The 17,662-nt window shown below is 50.7% G+C and overlaps 1 protein-coding gene across 4 annotated transcripts in view; it reads left to right on the top strand.

Annotated features, from left to right (window-relative positions):
* The first annotated feature begins 10,026 nt into the window (after positions 1–10,026).
* LOC120510578 (mitogen-activated protein kinase kinase kinase 3-like) overlaps positions 10,027–17,662 on the top strand; it is a 77,146-nt gene continuing 69,510 nt past the window's right edge. For 2 of the 4 annotated variants that reach the window (XM_039726521.1, XM_039726519.1), the window contains exon 1: positions 10,027–10,158. The gene's annotated coding sequence lies outside the window, so the exon portion shown is untranslated. Of the gene's footprint in view, positions 10,159–17,506; positions 17,645–17,662 lie in introns of all 4 variants that reach the window. The other 2 variants (XM_039726520.1, XM_039726522.1) reach the window with 2 other exon arrangements.

The raw sequence follows: 17,662 nt of genomic DNA, 5'->3' as shown, positions 1-17,662 counted from the left end.
GCCAATGTGGAGGGAACAAGCTGTCCACTGTCATTTTTGTTCTAAGCATCCTCCAAGAACCAGCTCCTTTCCTGGAGTCCTGAAGTTAGGCAATTCATGGGACTTGGGAGGAAGTCTCTGAGCTTTGACAAAGTTACACAGGGGACCTGTAATAGAAGAATTGGATATCAATGTGAACAGCAGCATGTGAGCTCTTTGTTAACCAGAGAAAACCCCCTGGGATAACAGGTCATGGACAGACCCCAACTTCCAAGTCAATAATCATTCAGAAGTCCCTGGCTTCTTTGGGTGTCCTTTTTCACTCATTAAAGCCGTTTATGGTCTCCTGTTTATTCCTGGTGTTGAGTGTGAAGGCCAAAACTGCCTGTTGTATCCATCCTGGGTAACAGAGTCAGAATATTGTACCTCATCATCCCTGCAGTAATGTCACTTGTTATGGCTTTTGCTGAACAAATACAAAAATATCTTAAAAATATAGCCAGTTTTGTGACATTTCTCTTTTCCTTTTCTCTGCTTCCCTCCCCTCCCATGTTCACAAGCACCTGTGCCCAATTTCATTCACAATGTGTACCCACCATCTTAATTCAGATGGTGTTTCACCTGTCAAAAGCACAAATTGGCCTGAAAATTTTCCTTTTTTTTCATTTTGGAAGCAAATCCCAACTGTTGATCCTTTCAAGTCTCTGTGAGAACAATGCTTTTGCATTTATCTGGTCATGCATGAAAAGTCTGACATCGTTATTTGATGTTTTACTGATTCTCCCTCCGAGCCCTTCACAGAATCTTGAATCATGTCATCATTAGCTGTTTTCATAAAAGCATAAAAACTCTGGGATCAACACAGAGTGCAGCTCTGCTCAGGGACAGACCAGAGATTATGTTACCAGTCCTGTTGCATCCAAGCGTGTGCATTAATGGCTCTTTGACTATGACAAGCACAGTTTGAGCAGCAGGATAAACCCTAGCCACCAAACACCTCTCTCTTTTCATGCATGTCTGACACTGCACCTAGATCTATCCTTCAGCTTTTTGAACCATTACTAACAGTGACAACCTGCTTTTAATGCCAGTTTCCTTCCAGAGACAATGCTTTGATGTTTTCATTGCACAAGGCTTGGCACTCTCCTCCCTGGTGGAAGCAGAAGGACATTGCCCTGCTCCAAGGGTTCAGTTCTCTGCCTGCAGAAATGCAGCCACTCTTTCTGCGGGTCAGAGGCTTTTCCCTGATGCCATTTGTCATCCTGGTTTGGAGGGGTCTTGCCATCAGAGACAGTGCAGGGACTGTCTGGCCTTGGATCTGCTCTGAACGTCCTTGTAGGAAAACATAGACACCGACTGCTCTTTGTAGTTCAGCTTGTGACCACTACTCATTAAATCTGTCATTTCCTCTTCTGCCTTTCAGCGGCGTTTCCTCCATCAGGAACCTAATGACCCTCTGCAAGCTCTCATCCACCTACAATTACTGGACCTGTGTAAGCTTTGCCAAGTGGCTTAAACACTGTTTAGTCTCCGGTGTCAGCTGCTGCTTGTGGCTGGCACACAGGTTTGCAACACACTCTCACCTGGCTTTTATGAAATCCTCAAAATAATAGAAAAAAAATTCTACCCAGGCAAAGGATCAGACATGCACCACTGCAACTGAAGTAGCTTAATATCAGTGGAGTGTACTCACATCCTTGGCTGATGGAATTCAACAGAGCTAACCAAGGATTTACTTCAATCCTCAGCTGACAAAAAAAAAAAAATTTTTGTTTAAAAAAAAATTAAACAAAAAAAAAAAAAAAAAAAAGCAGCTGTGGTTTTGTGGTCACAACTAGACCTGGAAACTGTGTTGTGTTCTGCTCCATGCTTCTCCCTGTGTTCTTGGAAGGGATCATTTCAACCTTATGCCTACAGCAGAATTTCTTCTGCTGTAAAATTGATGAACCCTCACTTCCCTATTGCACAGGGCAGTTTGAGTGGTGACTGCCTTCAGATCACACATCCAGCCCTAATGGTGCTATTAAAAACACAGAAAATTCTAAGAAATAATATATATATAGAGGGTTTCAGTCAAATAATCTTAGATATTTAAAAACCAAATGTTCCTGTCCACTGGGTTAAAAATCAAGAGTCACCAGGCAATTTCAGACACACAGGCTGTGACACAAGGACAAGGACTGCAGTTCTGTGTCTGCCAGCTCAGTGGGATGGCTACAGCAGATATGGGCACTGCCAGGGACAGAGGAAGAGGTTACAGCTCTGCCATGGGTGCTGAGGATCAGCTGTCCTACACACCCTTTTCCTCTTCACACCCCCCTGGACAGAGGGTGCACGTTGAGTTTTGTTTAAAGGGAGCAGTAGCTCAGTAGACAATAATTCTGAGGATCACATAAACACTTCTGCAGGGTAATCCTTATTAGAAGGAAATGCCATTTTAAGGTGTCACATCTATTAGAATTTTCTCTTGGAGACAAACCCCAAGGGGATCAGGGCATGCAGCCATCTTCTCCTTGCCCTGCAGAAAGTGAAGCTCTTTGCTGGAGATGGGAAGAGCCAACATTGAGCAGGGATGTGAAGCACTGGCCTGCAGGCTCAGTATGGAGAGCTTACTGCTGCTCCTGCAGGTGACACTGGCACTATGGTTTGGCTGAGGAGAATGGCAAAGGAATGGAAAAAAGTTTAAAAAGTCTTGGAAAAAAAAAGCCTTCACTTTCTCCACTCCTCCCCAATTCATATTTACTGTTTTCCCTCCCAAACTACACCTAAAATAGCTTTTGTCTATTGCTATTTAGCCATTTAGGTTGGATCTACCAGCTGCATGAACTTGCCTCTATTGTACTACTGCAGCTGGACTGTTGCCATCCTCCCCCCATGGGTTTTCTACAGATCTATATTTCAAAGTTATGGCTCTTGCAAAGCTCTGCTCTGTGAGTTCAGACAAGCTAAAAAAAAAATTAGTCATGTTTCCTCTAGTCCTGCTGCTTTACTAGGCTTCCTATTTGCAATCAAATTATTTTTAATTTTGACCACGTTCCTATTGTTTGCCAGGAAGATAATCATCTTATCTCGCCACCGGGATATTTCTCTCCTTTCTCATGTAGTTTCAGATGGATTAAATAAATACCCCTTACACAAAGCACACCAAGCTGGGCAAAAGGGCATTTCACCATTGCTGGCTGACCTGAAATTTGGGAAATGTCTCTTTTTTGAGAGGGGGAAAAAAAAAGTTTGGAAGGACCCAGACATGAAGACATGTCATAACAGCAGCTGTGCTAATTCTACACTCTCAGTTAATTTTTTTCCATCTCAGAGTGGCTTTATGGAAATTTGTGGGTGAAGTTAAAAGTTAGTGAAGGACACTGGCTTGTTTTACCAGTGCCAACGAGGGCCACAGGTACAGTCTTGAGTTTTTGGTCAGGGAGAAGCCAAAAAAATCGGAGTGGTCCTCTGGGAACTCTCTGCTCCTTCTTCCCATATGGAACTATTTAGTTCATGCAAGGAACAGGGAATCCCCCGTTTGCCCATCCAAGGAGAAGGATTTTTCCAGGAATTCCAGGAAGGACTTTTCAGTGGGTGCTTTTCTCCCCCTCTACCTGCCTGGAGATCCCACCAGAGGGACTGAAATGGAACCGGGCCATTTCACTGCCCTTTGAACTCCGACCTGGAGTCCTTCACAAGGGAAGGATTTCTGCCCAGCAAAGGCCAGCAAGCAAGCTGCCAGCTCTGAGCAAACCGAGCTGGGAGGAGCAGCCACCCCGAGAGTCTCCCAGTGCTCCCAGTGTCCCCTCCGTGGAGGAACTGGTTTGTAAACACGCGAGCCGCAGGCGCGCAATGGAAAGTTGCGCGGACAAGCGGCGCGGCTGGAACCCAAACTGCTCTGCTTTGTGTTGTGCAACCTTCACCCACATCCACTTTCCTCCTGCTGGATGCCGAGTGCTTTACCTCCAGCTTCCTAATTATCGGAGCGCCACGGCTTGTGTTTCACCACAGATGAGGAAATGAGGACATATGGCTTTTGTGATAAGAGATTTATGCGAGCTGTCTGTGCAGAAGCCCTGCAACTTTCTATACAAGTCCATTTGTAAAACAAAACACGCGTAAACAGCCAGGTTTTGATTGTTTCAGTGATTTCTTCGCCCTCGTGACAGATGTAAAGGAAAAACTGGAGGTTTCCACTTGGTGCGTGCAGATAACTCCGTGGCAAATGGGAGAGATCCCACTTGCAGTAAATCACTCAATCCTTCCTTTGATTTCTGTCACCTAAAATCCAGCTCCATGTGGGCAAATGGGAAGAAATACAAAGAAACTGGGGCTCGATGGCTGCTCATACATGATCCCCTTTCAGCTGTAGGAGTACAAATATTCCTGAAAAGCTCCTGGCAAGAGTACAGAAAATAGTGCAAAATACCAATCAAAAAGGCAGCCAAAATCCAGTGATTATAATGGGTGGCTTTGGCTACACCCCTGTAGATTGGTTATTGTTCAAATCAAGAGAGAGATTAGAGAAATAGGGTCATATTCTCAAGGAACAAAATCCTATTATCAGTGGGAACAAAGAGCAGAACAGTCTGGAGACACATACCCATATCCATGTCTGGGCCATGCTCTCTCAGTCCTGCTCTTGTCCCTTACACTTTACTCAAGAAAAGCCAGTTGCAGGGTGGGCAATCTTGGTTCTTTTCAGGGAAAGTCTCAAGGTTTTTTCTGAAGTTTCTGGGGAGGTGAGATGGAAACACAGGATGTCCATTGAGATTTTTTGCTTTCCTGCAGTCTCAGCTGCAAATGCCACAAGGGTATTTCTTGTGTGATTTTCCACAATATTCAGGTGCCAGATGAACCCATAAATATTCTGGAATAGTTCTGACCTTACCTGAGAAAGTTTAAACTGAGCCTGTTTGCAGATAAGCAGGGTAATTCTCCAGGGCTTCCAGCTTCACACTTTTCAGCAGCATTTGACAGAGTCACCTTGCAAATGCACCTCAGTTTGGTTTGGTTGACATAAGTTCCAAGAACGACCCACATGTGAAAAAGCTTCACAGAAAAATGCCCTCCAACAATGTTTCCTTAACAACCCACCCAGAAATCAGACCCTCTTCACTTTCACTCTGTCAGTTTTGGAGATGTTTTTCCCTCTGTTTGGGCAGAGAAGGTGAGTCATGGAACAGAGGCAGTGTGGAAATTTACATTCAGCTATGAAAGTGCATGCTCTGACTACCATGAAAAAAAAAATCATCCACACAACTCAGTCTCAGTGTAAGTCACACCCAGCTTTGAAGAAATATGAGTTTAAACCTGTTCTTTTTGGTTGATTGACACTGCTTGCTGTTGGAAGCTGCTTCCTCTGCATGTCACATGTAGCCTTCAGCCTTTGCTTTGGAAGATCTGAAATCTCTCTCCAGGCAGCTGTGTCCAGCCAAGTGGATGGACACAAATACTGGTTAGAGAGGGCTGGGGGGCATCGATTTGCTCTGACCCCCTTATGGAGCAACTTCCCAACCCCTCAAGATGGGGTGTTGCAGAATTCCCAAGTGTTTGATGGCTGGCAGTGCATGGAGAGTGGCTCCCTGCTCTTGGGTTTTCATGCCCTGAACCCTCTCCTCCAGGATGGGCACTGAGCATTTTGTCTTCAAGTGCAGGACTTGTCCTTTCCTTTTAAAATACAGTGCCTGCTGCTGCCACCTGCCTTTTGTGCTGGAGTGGATCCTAGAAATATTCTATATACTGAGTCTGGGATTTGAGGATTTCCTCCTCATCCCAAAAGCTAAACCCAAGCTACCAAACACGAGGTTAATTTGCTGTGAGGACAGGAGGCTTTATGTGAAAAAACATTTCCTGCCATGGAAGAGGAAAAGTTTCAAAAGCCATTGAGAGATCACTTCTTGCTCTTGCCTGGCTGTGAGGGCTTTCACACAGCAGATTTTGGCATCTGCCCTGCAGAGCAGGTGCTCACATCATGCAGGGAGCATTCCATGCAAGAGGAGATGCAGAGAAAGGTGGCTGGGAAGTGTGTGACCCCACAGCAACTGAGATCTGAACCCAACCCTCACCCTTCTCAACCCCTCCACGACATTGTGACAGTAAAACAGAAGCAGAGGTAGAGATGAAATGCCATCCCCAAATATTTGTCCCCAGAAAACCTCTGCATACCTTTCTGAGGAGGAGCACAAAACCCTTAGGAATGCTGACGTGTGGTTTGTGCCAGGTTTGTCTGTCAGGCAGTCCCCAGTTCGCTCAGAACACGTGGGAAATAGTTAAGCAAAACAAATGCAGCTTTTCTATGGGTTCTAACAGTAAGAGGGACACAGGAGAGCTCTAAGCCTCCTTTCCCACCTGCAGCAATCAGCAGACCTGCAATTCATTTTTGGTCAGGAGGAGCTGCAGCCAACAGAGATCTGCCAAGCCCAGGCACTGCTGTGCAGAGGTTTTGGCATTACAGGCTTGCATTTATGTGCTCACATCTCTTCAGGCCCATCCCCAGCTCCAGCCTCCAGCTGAGGAGCAGCTCACAATCTCTGAGTAAGCAACTGGTTCCTTTTCTTTACCCTGAGATGGCATCACTCCTGTCCAGTTTGGAAACTAAGTATAGGAATGATTTCACCCCCCATTCTCAGCCATGTTGGCCTGGCAGACAAGAGCTTTATGCTGCTGGTCAGGGCAGGAAGCAAGAAAGGATGTTATATCAAACAGAAGGCATGGGAGAATTTCAGGTTAGATGGAGCATACTTAGTCACAGAAGAATTGGGCCAGTGCTCTGGGACCTGTGTTCACTTCCTGCAGGAACCCTAGCACAGCCCAAAATAGCAGCAGTTAGGTAAAAGCCAAATATCTTCCCATTTTTCTCCTCACAGCAAATACTAATGCTTACGTCATTAAAGGAGAAGCATAAATAGAACAAGCCTGGGGCTGTGATTTGCAAAGTTCTTGATCTGTGGATGAACCATCAGCTTTTGTCTTATAGCTCACTATTACCCACTTGTGCCATCAAACTTTTCACTGAAGATGCTATCAGGATGAAATAGGCCTTCCTTTCCACCTGACATTTCCACCAGTCAGCTGAGAATCACAGCACCCATCTACAGGTTTTACGTGTGCTGTGGTTTTCATCTCGCTGACTGGGACAGCACAGGACAGCATGCACCAAGGCAAGTGTCCCAGTGGCAGTTTGGAGAGTGTTTTGGAATAGAAGGGAGAGTTTGGCTCTGTGGGTACAAGGTGTGCCACACCTGTTGTCCTCAGGGACACAGAAGAGCCCACGCCTGTTTGATGTCACCATACAGCCTGTGACACTGGGGCTGGCCACTGCTCTCCACCGTGCCCTCTCCACCAGAAACTGGCAGCCAGCATCTGTAGAACTCCTGGAAGTCAGCACAGAGCCACACTCCTCTGCCCATCCTTCCTCCAGGCTTTGGAAATGTTTCCAAGAGCGACTCGAGCCGGCAGAACCCAGGGCCAGGTCCTCAGCACACCCCTCAGCAGAGAGCTGTGGACATCAGAGGAAACAGCCTTGACACACATCAGGATCCTTGGATTGTTCAGGGACACCCTAGAACTGGAACCCCCCCCAGCAGGACTCCTGGCCCACCCAACACATTCAGGGAAGAAGAGATGCTTGGAAGAATTACAGCTTTCAGCAGTAATTGGAGTGTGCAGAATCAATTCCCATTAAAACCAGGTGATTTTAAAGGAGCTGCTTGTCACTTTAGTGCCTTGTAATACTTGAACCTCAAGTCCTGGGGTCCTGTGCCTGGTTCCCAAGGTAAACACATGTGATTTATTTCAGAAAGGCATCTGCAGCACAAGAATTCATGACATACATCCCCGATGGGCAGCGGCCAACTTTTCAAATGTGCCAAGTTGCCAGAATTTTATTAAAAGCTGTTAAGAGTTAGAAAGAAGGTGCAGAGAAAAGCACCCTCCTTCCCAAAGCCAGGTGGCTTAGGCTCCACTCACGCTGCTTCCCGAATGGATGAGGCAAGCTGGAGTCAGAGGTTCCTTCCAGCAACAGCTCAGTCCCCCTGGACGTGTCTCCGTAAGCTGCACAAATATTCTGGGGAGGGGGAGGGAGAGAGAAAAGAGCGAAACCTATTCAATTACATCAAGATCACGACTGGCCCTAGCAGAATCATTTATGGAGTGAGGGAAGCCGGAGCGGTTTGGGCTGGAGCCATCTGCAGTTATTTGGTATATACAGAATCGGTTTCTATGGATTTTATTCACAGGTCACGCGATTCTATACGAGGATGTGAGATCTGAATCTCTCAGGAGGGGTCCCTGGTTGGGGTTTCTATTGCCTTTATAGGCAATGGCTCAGACTTTCTTGCAGCAGTAACTCCTTAAAAACTTGAGGAGAATGGGGCTGGTTTTAGCATCCAGCCCATTCTTTTTTTTTTTTCTCCCCCACCAAAATCTTGCATTTACTTTGTTCCTCTTCCTCTCCATAACATATTTACTAAATGGGGAAACAAGGAAATAATCAGAGAAATATTCTTACTTACTTTTTCCATTGTCTGCATGAATTTTCTCTCTTTCCCACCAGTCTGAGGGATATCTGGTACATAACTCAGCTCCCACTTCCATCTGTTTTTCAGCCTCTCATTGGCCCTTTTTAGGGGTAATTTTGCTTCCATGCCATTGTTGGCTCCTTCCACACAGAGAGTCAAGCCCAAAGGAACTTGGACACACAAAAGAGATTTGGGACAGTGGGTGTAGATCAGAACAGCCCAGAGGCTTCTCTACCTTCCCAGGGAACTGCCCAGGGAGCCCTGAGCTTTTCTGGAAAGCAAGCTGTGGCTCAGAAACAATCTAAAGCTCTTTGGTCTTAACTGTGGATCAGTTTGACTTTAATTGCCCCAAAGAGGCAAACCCAAACCAAGTTATCAGAGCAATTCCTGCACATCCCAGCTGTGTGGAGAAAGCTGGGCCCTGCAGAAGGCTCCCCTGCTGCAGCAAGAAACCTCCATCTTCACCAGCATTCCAGCTGAGGAAGCCTCATCCCAGAATCAAAAGGTTTCACCCATTTCTCATCATCTCCTGATTTTTTGTGTCAGCCCTAGGTAGGACAGCTCGCATCCAGCCCCTGTTTTCAGAAGGCAGGAGAACCTCAGCTGGAGCTGAGGTCACATTCCATCCTTTAAAGCACAGCCGGGACCCCAGGGTGTCTCATGAGGACTGACGGGACCTGCGGGAGCACGGGAAAAGGCACCTGGACCGAGCGGGGCCGAGGGATGGGGCAACACCCGGGGTGAGAGTCAGCCCGAGGGTCGGAGCTGCCCCGTGGCTCGGAGCTGCCCCGGGGGTCGGAACTGCCCCGGGGGTCGGAACTGCCCCGTGGCTCAGACCTCACCTCGAGTCTCACCTGAGCTAATCCCACCTAATCCCACCTGCAGGACCAGGGAAGCACCACCGGCACCGAGCGGGGCTGCGGGACGGGGCATCCGGGCTGCCAACCCGCCCGAGGACCGCAACTGCACCGCGGATCGGAGCCGACCCGCGGTCCGGAGCTGCCGCAGGGCTCGGAACCACCCCGGGGGCTCGGAACCACGCCGGGTTTCGGACCTGCCCGGGGTGTCAGAACTGCCCCAGGGCTCGGAGCTACCCCGGGGGTCGGAGCCGACCAAGGACCGGAACCACCCCAGGGACTGGAGCTGCCCGGGGTGTCGGAGCTGCCCGGGGCTCGGAGCTGCCCCGGGGGCTCGGAGCTGCCCCGGGGTGTCGGAACCACCCCTGGGCTCGGAACCACGCCGGGTTTCGGACCTGCCCCAGGGTGTCAGAGCTGCCCGGGGTGTCGGAGCTGCCCGGGGCTCGGAGCTGCCCCGGGGGCTCGGAGCTGCCCGGGGTGTCAGAGCTGCCCGGGGTGTCAGAGCTGCCCCGGGGCTCGGAGCGGCCGCGGTGTCGCCCCCCGGAGGTGGGGCCCGGCCCGGCCCCGCGGTCGCCCCGCTCTCTCGGTCGCTGGCGGGGCCGGTCCGCCCCCGTCCCCGTCCCCGTCCCCATCCCCGTCCCATTGGCCGCGGCTCCGCGCGTCACCGCTTCCTCCCGCTTTTGTGCGCCGCCCCAGCCGGGCTCCGGCCGAGCGGTGCCGAGCCGAGCTGAGCCGTTCCGAGCCGCGCCAGCCGCTGCGAGCCGAGCTGGTGACACCGGCCCCCGGTGGCCGCGCGTGTCCCTCCGCGGGTGACCCCGGTAAGTCCGTCCTCAGCCCCCCTTTCCGCGGGTCCTCGCCTCCGTGAACAGTTTCGTTCTTTTAATTATTTTGCTGTCTGCAGTGGTGACCGAGAGTTTTGCAGCCGGGTCTGGCTTCCGTGGATTTTTCTTCCTTCCTTTTGGTATTGCAAGTGGGAGCTTGTCCCTGCGCTGTGTTCGGGAGTGTGGCGGTGGAAGCGCGGTCCCCAGGAGCGCTCCCCAGCGCGGGTTCCCGTGTCCGTGGGTGCGGAGCGGACCGAAGCACTGCCCTTCCCGGGGCTCCCCGCTCGCCCCCGCCTTGTGCTGCTGCTCCCGGGTCGCTGTTTTCCCCAGGCTGCTGCCTGGGTGCCTGTCCCAGCTGACAGCGAGCGCCGGGATTAGACTCCAATACTCGTTTTGGGATGCGCTGGCGTCTGGAGCCAGCGGTTTCTGGATGTGGTCGTTTGGGTCCCGGCTCCCTGGAAAGCATCCAGGGAGGTGCGGGGGTTGTTGGGCATCCCTCGCTCTCCTGCAGAGCTCTCCCTGCACCGTCTGTCCGGAGCGGTGAGGATGGGACGGGATGAGCGCGGGGAGGAAGGCTCCGCGGCGGGCACGGACCCGGAGCCCATCCCGGCGTGGTGCGAGAGCCGGGGAGCTGGGAAAGCTGGATTTCCACCTGGACGGAGCGAGCGGCTGCCGTGGGGAGCCGGGATGATGCTCGGGAAGGATTTATGCTGCCGGCACCGAACCTCTGCCCTCCGCGGCTGTGCAAAGGTGGGAGCCGTGGACCAGCTGGGCAGGTCGTGCACGGTGGCCAAGTACAGCTCTTGCTGGCCCTGACACAGCCCGGAGAGAGGCATCTCCCTCGGCTGCTGCTTTTATCCTCCTCTTCGATTCCTGTTTTATAATCCAGTAGTTTTTGTGAGTGGACCTGCTCCTGGTTTGGGAAAGGTCTTGCATGTGTTGCTGGTGCATGAACCAAAAACATGGGGCTCACTTGAGATTTGGAGGCTTGGGATTTGTGCAGGGCTTGAGTGATCCCAGAGATTTCCAGGGTCAAGCTATTTCACTTCTTTGGTTGGGGGAATTTCCTTCAGTGACACCTCCTGGATTTATTTCCAGTCTGGTATGTGCAGTTTGACGTAGCTCTGTGCAGGATTTGTGCATGGAGTGCAGCTCTTGGAAGCAGCTCCTCAGATGTGCAAGAGATCAGTTGCATTTGGGGCTTTGTTCTGCCCGTGTGAGATGGTCCAATTTCCAGAACCCCTGACCTGACATTAATTATAAACAGGGATTCGAGGTTTCCCAGGACTCCTGCAGATCAGAGCAGACCTCCACAGCAGGGCACAGCCTTTGCCCTGGGAAGGTTTTGCAGCTTGTAAAAGCTCCTCTGTTGAGGTAGGACGTGAGGCTGGACGGGCTGCCAGCCTGGTGGGATGTGGATGTAAAAGACCTTTTATACCTTTCCTCGTGCGAATGCATTTTGGTGCTGCAATTTTTTCCACGGGTCCTTAATCTCCACCAGAAATCCGCAGCCCTGCCGTGTCAACGTGTGCTGATGGGCAATGCATCTATTTTTTTGGAGGCTGTCAGAGCCTGTGAGGGAAGTGTTCTCACACAGAGAGACGTGGTCTGGATTTTCACCCAGACGAAGCGACTCCGGCGCGAAAAGCCAGCGGCTGTGGCGGCCAGAGGAGCGGCTCCATCCCGTCCGGAACCTTCCCGCTGCTCCGCGATGCTTCGTGATTTTCTCCTGCAGCCTGGACTCGGTGCTCTGTGAATTTTCCCGTTGGGAAGACGCCCGGTGAGGCTCCCACAACGTGTCTGGCTCCCTGGCAGAGCCGTGGGATGGAGTGTGCTGCTGCAGCATGGAAAGCGATGTGCTTCCAGCCCCGCTCTCCAGATGGACGTGGGAACGAGCGCGAGGGCTGGCAGCAGCTTCTCTTCTGGTGGATCTGGCCCTGCTGTCGGAGACCTGCTGGTCGGGGCTAGAGGGAAGTGAGTCAGGGTTTGCTGTTAGAAGGGATATCTTTTATTAGACTGCTCGGGGAAGGCAGGCTGGCTTTGGAGTGCACGTAGAAGAAAAGAGGCAGTGATTGCTTGGAGTCTGCCTTGGCTCTCCAGACTGAGGGAATCATCTGAAAGAAAACGAGGAAAAAAAAGATTCAACTACAGTTTAACCTGTGCAGTTCATCTGGCCTGAGGAAGCGCATTTCATCCCTCTGCAAATCTCTGGACTCCTTAGATCCTGAGATGCAGGACGGGGACATGCATCCCACATGCCAGCCCTTCACAGGAGGTGGCCGAGTTCTTTCCAGGCTGGCTCCTGCAGAGAGGAGCTGTGGGAGACAGGGATGGTGCTCACTGATGCCTGACGATACCAGGAGGCTGCTGGGCTCTGTCCCTTCCACTCCCTTCTTTGCACAGAGCACAGGCCAAGCACAGTGTGCACAGAAATGTGCAGAATGTCAGCTGTGCACTGGGGAGATGGGAAATGCAGTGTGGAGCCATAGGAAGTGGAATATGGATTTATTTAAACTTTTTTATTTTTATCATTTCCCCAAACGTGGGGGGAAAGCTATAGATGGCCCACTGATACTGAACCTGGCAGGTTCACCCTCAATCCCCAGGCTTTATTTATTTAGCTGTTTAACCTCCACAAGGGGAAATGGGTGACCAGATATTTTTGGTGAATCCCTCCAAGGAGCAGGTCCCCTTTCCCACAGGCCAGGGCAGTTCAGCATTTCTCTCTGGTGCCTTTTCTGCCTTTCCTGAGTGCAGTGTGTGATGCAGAGGTGGTAAATGTCATCCCAGTTGTGGCTGAACCACGCTGTCTCCGCAGGCTGGCCCCATATCCCATGTGGCACGAGCCTTCATCTGATGTGGTCAGTGCTGTGGTGAGCGTCAGACAGGCAAGATAAGGGGTTTTCTGTCTGTGCAGGTGAGCATGCAGGAGTGTGGATATGGGGGCATTTTTGTCTGTTTTCTGTCTGTCCCTGCAGTTCTGATCTGGTCTAGCCAAGTAATTTTCCTTTTAGTCACTAAAATGCTGCTGGTGCCCAAATCAAAAGGGTGGTCAGGCACTGGAAGAGGCTGTCCGGGGAAGTGGTGGAATCACCATCCCTGAAAGTGTTCAAAAACAGTGTAGATGTGGCACATGGTTTAGTGGTGGACTCGGCAGTGCTGAGTTAATGATTGGACTCAATGATGTCAGAGGTCTTTTCTGCCTTAACGATTCTGTGATCCAATCAGTGTGTCTCAGTTCATCTTTAATGACACAAGAAATTAAAAGCTAAGATCTCCTTTAAAAACCAATGCCAGGCCTTGGGGAGCTGTTCCCTGCAGCAGACCTGTTGCACGGACATGAGGAGCACAGGAAGAACACTAGAGGGGCTGCAGGCAGGGGGCACCTGGCTCCCTGCTTTGTTTTGGCAGTGGGAATTTGTTCCAGGATCTTCCCCTGGAGCCACAGGGCTTGGGGCCAGGCTGAGAGCAGGATGCTGGAAGAAGCAGCATAGCCTGGCCCGTGATGGGGACCCTTGCAGCTCCACATCCCTGTCTCTGTGTCCAGGGTGGGCACACAGCATTGCATGTCATCGCTGTGTCTGCTCTCAGGTGCCAGCTTCTGCTCCCAGGGCACTGGGAATGTCTGTGAAGGGAGCCCAGAGGGTTTGACCTGAGCCTTTTAGAGGTCAAAAGTGAAAGCTCTACCTGTGCCCTCTAGAAGAGGGGGTTCAGCTCCCAAATGCATTCCCCAGGCACCTTTTTTTTCTGTGCTGGAAGACTCTGGTATAAATGATAGTGGAGACAAAGTGGCTGAGAATTTAATGAGAATCTGTGGTTGGTTCTGCCCTCCTGAGCTAAACCCCAGGCTGGCCACCATTTTATGCAGAACTAATTGTCACTCCTGCAAGAGCCTCTGCGATTTTATCCTCTCCACTCTGGGAAATGACTCTGTGCAGGGCAGGGAGAACGAGCTGCACTGTAGGAGCAGTGAACCAGGGTGGAGCTGGGCCAGGCTTGGCTCAGAAGCTGCCTGGGACAAAGTCCGGCTGGCAGAGCGCGCCGTGCCCAGCGCCTCGGGACGGATCCTGGAAGGAGCTGGCCAAGCTCCTGCGTGGGCTGCTGTGCAAACAGCATGTGTTCAGGCCAGGTCCTGGCGGTGGGAGGATGGGTCAAGCCTTCAGGTAGGGATTAAACACCAAATTGCTTGAAAAAAAAATATCCTTGGGTGGGTGGATTAGAGGCGCTCTGCAACACTCCTGTGGCCAAGTGACAAAAAGTCATCTGATTGATAGCTGGGTGATTCAGGTGGAGAAAAAGACTTTGTACCGTCGCTTTGGGAAAGTAATTTGTGTGATAAGAAGTCTTTGTGATGGAGGTAAGAACGCCTTAAATCCATCAGTGCTCTGTGGCCCCTGCAATGCTTTGAGTGCTCCTGTTTTGGCAGGGTTATGTTTGCCTTGTCCACGTGCAAGTGTGTCATGCACAGTGGCTTTCAGGTGCTCCCAAATCCCAAGGAAATATTGAAAACTTTGCAGGTGACTGTCCTTAGCACAGATATTGTGTGTAAGAGTGAAGCCTGTGTTGAACCTGTGCAGAGGGACAGAGGAAGATGCTGCTGCTTTGGCACACCTGATGAGGTCTGTCCTTGTTGAGGTTGTCCTTGTCCTGCAGTCCTGAAGGGTCAGGACTGGGTGATCACTGTAGGTCCCTTTCAATTGAACTGTTCCATTCTATGGATGTGCATGGAAGTCCCTTGTGGTGAGGATGGTGGATTACTCGAATTGCTAAGTACTTTTGTGCTGCAACCTCTTGTTTTGGGGCTTTTGTACTGAGCAGAAGTCAAATCATCACAGTTTAGTTGTGAACTGGAAATAGTGCAGTGCAATCCATGGTAAATAAGAGCCCAGAAGAATTTAGCAGATCCTGAATTCTTCACAGTGGGCTGTCTGCACCTTTTACTGTGCAAGGTGGCAACAGGGGTGCTCTATGCCAAGCCATGAGGATTCTGCAGAAGGGTGGTGGACAGAGGGTGGTGGGCACATCTGGCTCTCACCAGCTCTTAATAACAGTGATATCTTGCCCAAATACAGATTTAAGGGTTGGGGCATCCCCTGCATGGGGCAGTGATTTGATAAGGAAGGGTTGTTTGGGGAGCAGGTGTGAGGGTGAGATTTGTTATCACAGGTGGTGAAGTTAAGGCAGAACAGGTGAGAGTGCATGCAGAGAAACTCTCTCTCAAATACCCTCTTCCTTTCAGCCTCTCTCCTCTTCCTCTTTGTCACTACCTGGGGGAACTGTCCCTCTTTTGCAGGGTCAGTGCAGTCACTGCAGAGAGCAGCTGATAACACTGTTATCTGCACCTGGGTGATGCAGATGGGGGCTGATGATAGTGTTACCTACAGTGGGGTGATAACCCTGGAATCACTGTGCTGTGGGGGTGTGTGAGCTGGGTCTGTGGGACACAGAGGTTTGGGAGCAGTGTGTCAGTGATGAATAACAACCAGTACCTCAAATCAGAGATTTGGGCTTCCTTTTGTTGAGCCTGATCTGTGCCTTGGTATAGTGTGGGGCTTGTTTGAGGAAGCATCCTTCAATTAACATACCAGGCTGGGCCAAGCTACTGGAGAGCTTTCCTTGCTGGTGGAAAATGTTCATACTGCAGCCTCAATGCCTTCTGTTTGCCTTTCAGCACAAAACTGCAGCTTTGGTCCCTCTATGAGAATCCTTGTGTTGATTTCCTCTTGGAGAGTGGCTTTTGGGAAACCTCAGCACCTCGTGGTTAATAAACCACTGGTTTGCTGCTCCTTGGTCTTAGTCCCTCCGTGCTGGTGCTAACAGAACAGCAAGAGTCATTAGAGAAATATGCAAGATATTCCAGTTATTTCTCTTTGGATGGTGCTGGTAGCAAGTAAAAGAGATAAACAGAGCTGTGCTTAGCTTATTACATCATTGGTTTTACTGAAAGGGTCAAGGTCCAGCTCTGGATGTTGTTGCAGGATGCATTTGAGCTGCTCCTGAGCTGAGCTGTGCTGTGCCAGAGGGAAAATGTTTGGGAAAAGCATCATTTTAGTGCTCACCATGTGTTCCTTCTAAATGGTGGCCGTGGCTGAAGTGCCTTGGTGGAGTTCATGATGGGACAAGTCCTGTCAGGTTAATTTCTTGGCTTTGCACTGGAAAACTCTGCTCTTGGCTCCTGTTAAGCCCCAGGAGCTGCTCCTCCTCTGGCAGGGGCAGCCAAGGGAAGCCCTGCTGACATCTGGAGCAGCCTGGTGGGTGTTGGGGCTGGGAGGGACTGTCAGGGCTCCCTGGTGGGGAGCCACACACCAGAGTGGGGCTCTGTCCCTCTCCTGTCCTCAGCTTTCTGCTAGGATGGCTCCTGGTGGCTTTGCTGCCTGGATCTGCTTCTCTGGTGGCCTAGGCTGAGGTCTGCTTGCTCCTCTTGTGACGTGAAATTAAGGATTTGAGGAACTCTGCCCATTCTTGCCTATTTTTGTTTGGTTTGGGGGTGCTTACTGAGACTCTCCACAGTGCTCTTCCTGAGAATATGAATTGTTAAAGACATGCACAACACACCGGGCTGATGACACAAGAAAAAAACTGTTTGTTTAATCATTCCAATATTTTAAAGACATGCACAACACACCTGGCTGATGACACAAGAGAAAGAGAGAAACTGTTTGTTTAATCATTCCAATATTTCAGCAACTTCACCTCCAGCATTACAGGTGTGAATAAAATCTGGTGTGAGCCTGTAAGAGCTGAGGATGTGTTTTCACAGTTGGCTTTTGGACTTAGCACAAAAAGCGCTGAAGATTGTAACTGTCTTCATCTCTGGATGGGAATGAGCTAATTCTAGGCTTAGTCTGTGTCCAGGAAATCCTGTGCTGGAGAGCTTCCCTTTCAGGAACCCAGTGGGGCTGTCCCAGGGAGGTGGTGTGGTGCCCTGAGGCTTGATGAGATGGAGCAAGGCTTCCTGTACCTGGTTCAGCTTGGGAAGTTGATTCACTTTTCATGCAGGTGTTGCCAGGGAGGTGCAGGTTGGTGTCTCACCCCTGAGGGAGCTTCCCAGGCAGCAGTGGCTGTGTGGGTGCTGTGGGAGTCACCAGGAGCTGATGAAAGTGGGAAATGTTTGTGGAAGAACATGGGATGTGTTGAACAGGATCTCCCTTTGGTGCATGGGGATCTGACCCCCTCCCCGACCTGTACTGGGCTGGATTTCCAAAACCTTGCACAGGTGTGGTTGAAGGGCTCTGGGCTGCATCACAGGACATCACCACCTTCATGGCCATGTCCAGGAGTGTGTCCCTGCAGGAGTGCCTCCAGCCCAAAGAGGATTCTTGCTAATCCCTGCTTCCCTCTCCAGGGAAGCTCTGCCTGCCCCGAGCGTGGAGCACTGACACCACCCCAGCTCAGGACCCTGGGGGATGCTGGCTGCTGGAGGCTGTGCCAAATGCTTGCATGGGACACAACTTGTGGCATCTCCCATCAAACCTCCTGCAAGGTACCTTGCTCTGTTTTG

Source organism: Passer montanus, unplaced genomic scaffold (genome assembly GCF_014805655.1).
Source record: "Passer montanus isolate IOZ18808 unplaced genomic scaffold, ASM1480565v1 scaffold59, whole genome shotgun sequence".
Lineage (NCBI taxonomy): Eukaryota > Metazoa > Chordata > Aves > Passeriformes > Passeridae > Passer > Passer montanus.
The sequence above is the reverse complement of the archived record's forward strand: the minus strand, read 5'-3'. Positions and strand labels throughout refer to the sequence as shown.